The sequence below is a fragment of the Moschus berezovskii genome, chromosome 3, assembly GCF_049115385.1.
Source record: "Moschus berezovskii isolate FMDL1 chromosome 3, NW_MosBer_1.0, whole genome shotgun sequence".
Lineage (NCBI taxonomy): Eukaryota > Metazoa > Chordata > Mammalia > Artiodactyla > Moschidae > Moschus > Moschus berezovskii.
This window is the reverse complement of record NC_142462.1, coordinates 121,924,745-121,931,287: the sequence shown is the minus strand read 5'-3', so window position 1 is coordinate 121,931,287 and position 6,543 is coordinate 121,924,745.

The window sequence follows — 6,543 nt, the reverse complement described above, 5'->3', positions numbered from 1 at the left end:
AATCTGCCTGCAATGCAGGAGACCCAAGTTTGATCCCTGGGTTGGGACGATCCCCTGGAGAAGGGAACGGCAACCCACTCCAGTATTTCTGCCTGGAGAATTCCATGGACAGAGGAGCCTGTTGGGCTACAGTCCATGGGGTCGCAAAGAGTCGGAGACGACTGAGCGACTAACACAACACATAGACCTCTGCTTCTCCAGCACCCTGGTAGATGCTTTGACGGATTAAAAAATGTATAAAACTCATGAGGGAGAATGAAAGAAGTGAAAGTGAAAGTCGCTCAGTCGTGTCCAACTGACCCCATGGACTATACAGTCCATGGAATTCTCCAGGCCAGAATACTGGAGTGGGTAGCCTTTCCCTTCTCCAGGGGATCTTCCCAACCCAGGGATCAAATCCAGGTCTTCCCCATGACAGGTAGATTCTTTACCAGCTGAGCCATAGGGAAACCCATGGCAGAAGAATAGATACATGTATACCTATGGCTAAGTCCCTTTACTGTCCACCTGAAACTATCACAGTATTATTATTTGCTGTGAAAGTGAAGTCGCTCAGTCCTGTCAGGCTCTTGGTGACCCCATGGGCTGTAGCCTACCAGATTCCTCCATCCATGGGATTTTCCAGGCAAGAATACTGGAGTAGGTTGCCATTTCCTTCTCCAGGAGATCTGACCCAGAGATTGAACCCGGGTCTCCGCACTGTAGGCAGATGCTTTACCGTCTGAGTCACCAGGGAAGTCTCTATTGTAGTATGTATATTGTTGGCTATCAGTTCAGTTCAGTCGCTCAGTCGTGACCGACTCTTTGCGACCCCATGAATCACAGCACACCAGGCCTCCGTGTCCATCACCAACTCCTGGAGTTCACTCAAACTCATGTCCATTGAGTCGGTGATGCCATCCAGCCATCTCATTCTCTGTTGTCCCCGTCTCCTCCCGCCCCCCAATCCCTCTATACTCCAATATAAAATAAAAAGTTTTTTTAAAAATGTAAATCTGGTTGGGGAAAAGAGACACGCTCCGAAATGGCAAGCAGTTTTATTCAAAAATAAACCTGTTACTTTGCTTTTTAGAAACCAGAAACACATTTCTCATATCAACAGGGGGTTAGATGCCCAGACCATCCCACTGAAGCCTATTAGTGAGAGTAATCATGCTTTGGAAAATCCAAGAGAGCCCATCCAGCCTATATGCTTCATGTTAAACCATGCATTCTGAGTTCGGGGCTGAAAAGCGTGGTTGTATTACCGTTTGAGCACACGATACACAGCACTAATGCAATGATAATTATGGGATTCATGCCACATCGTCTCCATAGAGACAAGAGATGAATTTCCACTTTGAATGATAAGCATGAAGCACTTTCCCTAAGAACTAAAATCTTAAGATCAACAGAAAAGTATGTTCACGTGACTGACTCCTTAGCGTGAGGGCTTAGATCAGACTTTACCTCCTCTGAGAGACATCCCCTGACCACACTGTCTACAGCCCAACACCCTCCTCCATCCCAACACTCAGTGTTGTTACCTAATAATTTTTCAGGGCATTTGTCACTATCTGAAATAACCCCATTTTCCCATTAGTTTGCATAGTAATTATGCAAACTAATTACTATGCATAATGTAATTATGGATAGTGGATAATCCATAACAGTGGATAAGCCTTCCACTGTTATACTCCATTTCTTGCACACAGAAATGTTCATAAATATTTTTGGATGATTGAATGGTGAATCAAAAAATAAGGATAGGAAAAGTCAACTCCAAGAGAAGGCATGATGCCCAGGGCAACCAGATCCACAAGCAACTGAATCACTAATGTACCTAAAGAAAAAATGGGATGGGCTGAGAAAATTGACTGAGATATGTCTCAAACCAACAAAAACTTACTGTCAGACAGAAAAAAAAGTATCATGATTGTGAAGGCAGACATATCAGGACATAGGATACCAAGATCATTAAACGGTTCAGTTACTGAATTCACGTGTGCGCCAGGCAAACAACATGTAGGCCAGGATGATGCAAATATCCAGACCACCCATAGACATTATTAAACCGATACTCTGGCTTATCCATCAGTCTCTGAGAGTCAGCTAGATTCAGTATCCCAGCCTGAAACTCTAGAAAAATATTTACATCAAATTTCCAGTGTCAAGGGAGGCAGCACCAGGCAGTGGTTTGCAGTCTGATCGGCTTGCAGAGATGGTGCAGCCGTTTAGAAAGTGGGCTGAGGGACTCGCCTGGTGGTCCAGCAGTTAAGAATACTCCTTGCAATGCAAGGGACACCGGTTCAATCCCTGGGCTGGGAAGATCCCCCAGGCCACCTAGCAACTAAGCCCATACACCGCAACTACTGAGCTTGTGCTCTAGAGTCTGAGAGCCACAACTAACGAACCCATGTGCTGCAACTCCTGAAGCCCGTGCACCCTAGAGCCCATGAGCCACAAATACTGAGCTGACGCACCCTGTGCTCTGCAACTAAGAATAGCCCTCTCTGGCCACAATTAGAGAAAGCCCACGTGCAGCAACGAAGACCCACCGCAGCCAGAAACAATGAAAGAAAGACATCGTCAAAAAAGAAAAGAAAGTGGGCCAAGGAGTGAGAGCGCCTGGGTCCATAACCCAGCACTGCCACTTACTAGATGTGGACTTGGGCAAGTCCTGAATGTCTCGTCACCTCCATGACCTCATCATTAGTAGCACGTGTTTCCTAGAGTTATTGAGTGAGTCGCAGATTAAATGAGTTAGTTGAAATCAAGTGCTCAGAACAGCGCCTGTCCCAGGTTAACAGCCCAAGCAGCATGCCTCACCCCACTACTCTGTGAAACAACAGATACAAGTAAAGGTGCTTGGCGGCGGAATGCCGCCACAGAGCAAGAACTCGGTAACGAGTACTTTCTCATTTTGGCTTGTTTTTGCTTTGGCAAGGTCTCCATGCCTTACCTGCAATGAGTTGACCAACATAAACGCCATCTTGTTGCATTTCTTAGAAGCCACCCATCTTCCTTCCCCAATGACACTCAGATCTTGACACAGGCCTTTAAATGAACCCCAGTGCCGTTCACAATTATTCCCATTGGTGGCAGCGGTGTTAGCGGAATCAAGGAAATTTACTCTTAGCACTTGGATCCTGTCATCTCTACGTCTGTAGAATATGAATATAACGTGCAGAGCTGAATGTGACCTTAGATGTTATCTTACTGAAACCTTCATTTTCAGTGATGGAAAAAAGTATTCTTCGAATCACAAATAATATAAAGTTTAAAATAATGCTTTAGGGCTTCCTTGGTGACTCAGTGGTAAAGAATTCCCCTCTAATGCAGGAGATACGGGTTCGAGCTCTGGTCTGGGAAGATCCCAAACGCTTAGGAGGAACTAAGCCCTTGCACCACAGCTACTGAGCCTGTGTCCTAGAGTCCAAGAGCCGCAACTACTGAAGCCTGCACACCCTAGAGCCCGTGCTCCGCAACGAGAGAAACCACTGCAATGACGAGCCCTCGCACAGCAATGAAGCGCAGCCCCCGCCCGACGCAACTGGAGAAAAGCCCGCGCAGCAATGAAGACCCAACACAATCCAAAATAAATATGTTAAATTATAAGAATAAAATAATGCTTTAAAATAGTTATCTTGTCCCTTAAATTTTCTATCATATGATTTATAGCATAAATATCAACATATATATGTACATGTATGTATGCCCAAATGTCTTTTTCAACTCAAGAATGCTTATAGACCACAGCTTTGAGACCTACCTTTGTAGTCTGTTCCCCTTACCACCGTGCAGGTCTCTAGCTGGCAGGGACCATGTCTTTTATGTTCCTTTCCCATCAATAACCCTTTGGGGAGCATGCTCCACGCACCTTCTGGGTCAGTGAGAATCCCAGAATGAACACTCTTGGGCTCAAGTTACCCCACTCCAACCCCAGGTGTCTGTATTCCTATAGTGGACGGCCGTCAATCTCATTGGCCCAGCACATCTGTTAGCCTTGTCGGTCTAGCATGTCTCCCCTCCTCTGAGCAGATAGGCACCCCCTCCCCTTTGGGGACAGCTTCTTCTAGGCCCTAGTCTAAAATTTCAATACAAAATAAATATATATAACATTTAAATATAAAATTTTTATTTCTATAAAAATTTATTTTTAAAAATAAAATTCAAAATATGTCTATAATACAAAGCATTATTTGTTTCCTTTTCATTTTATGTATTCATGTTTGGCGGTGATGGGTCTCCCTCACAGCACGGGTTTTTCTCTAGTTGCAGCCATTGGTGGGCTACTCTCTAGTTGCAGTGCCCAGCTTCTCATCGCAGTGGCTTCTCTTGGGGAGCACCAGCTCTAGGGTGCAAGGGCTTCGCTAGCTGAAGCACATGGGCTCAGTGGCTGCGGCTCTCTGACTCTAAGAGCACAGGCTCAATAGTTGTGGTGAACGCGCTCAGTGGCTCCGCAGCATGTGTGATCTTCCCAGACCAGGGATCGAACTCATGCCTCCTGCACTGGTGGGTGGCTTCTTTACCAGTGAGTCACCAAGGAGGCCTCACAGTGACTGTGTGAAAGGCAGGTATCTGACTCAAAGCAGCCCAGTCTCAGCACCCTCACCTCCCAGCCACAGTAACTGAGTCAGGGGTGGGCCTGTGACTTAGATTCATCCCTGGAATCCTTTTAATTGGAGCTGAGGAAGCATGTTCATTTCCTTTCTGGTGAAGTTATAAATGCGAGTCAGGAAGTCTTGTCCCCCATTTTCTGGAGTAGGTTAGTTTGAAAGAACGCTCCCAACACAGAGAAAGAAGCAGAGATGACTCATTTGTGTCCCCGTGGGGGCCTGATGCTTCAGTGGCTCCTCTGAGTCTGTGAATGATTCCGGATTCTTCCCAGAAACTTCCTCTTGCTCCTCGGTTGACTGGTCAGGCTCAAATAGGGAAGTGGGTGTCTGGGTGACAAGATTTTTTTTTTAATTGCATATCCTTTTATCCATTTTCGGTTGCTGTTGTAACACAGGCGGTAAAGCGTCTGCCTACAATGTGGGAGACCTGGGTTCGATCCCTGGGTCGGGAAGATCCTCTGGAGAAGGAAATGGCAACCCACTCCAGTACTCTTGCCTGGAAAATCCCATGGATGGAAGAGCCTGGTAGGCTACAGTCCATGGGGAAGCAAAGAGTCGGACACGACTAAGTGACTTCACCTTTATCCATTTTGAATTTTTAATGGATCAATGTAAAATGTATTCAAAACTTCATCGATTGGTTAAAAACTGGTGCAGAACTCCTTTTAGAGGGAAAACAGTATTTAGTTCACCAAAAGAGTTTTACTGGGCATTTTAACTGTGAAAAAATAGGCTCTTGGGCAGGGTTTGGAAGGCAGAATGTGAGCAAATATAAAACTAAACTGCCCTCCAGAGTAAATTAGGATTTGGGGGTTTCTCTGGGTGTCCTAGAAGTGAGGGACTGCAGAAGGGGGAAGGGAGCTGAGGCAGAGATATGTGAATTTGAGAATCCAGAAAGCATGCATTAACTAAGGAAAATAAACCTTTCCTCACCCCCAAATCGTTGAGAGGTGGGGCAGGACTGCTGATTTTGATACTCTATGTTACCATTAGAGGATATTGATCCCATTGGGATGCACCCAGGTAACCAACACTAGCTTACATTTCTAAGACTGGATATAGATCTTTCTTGACTCTTAAATGGGTGTCTTCTCTTGTAATAGGCAATAGTCAGCTGATAGCAATTATAATGCTGAGGGATGATATGGGTTTAAAATATGTCTAAAGGGATGTGAGCAGAGGTTCTCAGTCTTCGGCAAATGATGCCAGCATCTCACTAGGAGACTTATAGGAGACCTATGGGAATCTCAGTGGATGTGGTGGGGGGACATGAGATTCTGTCTCATACCCAGGACTCCTCGAGAATTACCATTCTAGAGATGTCCTTCCATGGTGGCTCCCTAAGGAGTCAGTGTTGGAGTGACAGCCATGGCCTTGCCCAAACTATTAGGGTCCCAGGATGATAAAATGCTGCTACATTTTAGAATTTTCTCTCCCCTCCTTTTTTTTGGGGGGGGGCCACGCTGCGCAGCTTGTGGGATCTTAGTTCCCAGATCAGGGACTGAACCCAGGCCCTTGACAGTGAGAACAGACTGTCTGGACCACCAGAGAATTCCCTACGTATTTTTCTAACAGTAACAGTCGGACGGACCAATACTGGAAAACCCAGACACAGGCTGGTTCATCTTGTGCCTGGTGGGAAGTTGATTCATCTCCCCCTCACCCTCTGCCATCACCCGATATTCCCGGACTAGATCTCACCCAGGAATGGTGCCCAGATCCTGGCCCATAGGATAACCCTGTTCATCTGTGGCTCTTCATTTTCAGTAACGTCTAGTTTAACCATGTCGTCTCCAGACTTCCTCTCTCAGGAAGCCACTTTTGAGCCGTGCTGGAAAAGACTGATGCTGGGAAAGGTTAGGGGCGGGAGGAGAAGGGGACGACGGAGAATGAGATGGCTGGATGGCATCACCGACTCTGTGGACATGAGTTTGAGTGTACGCCA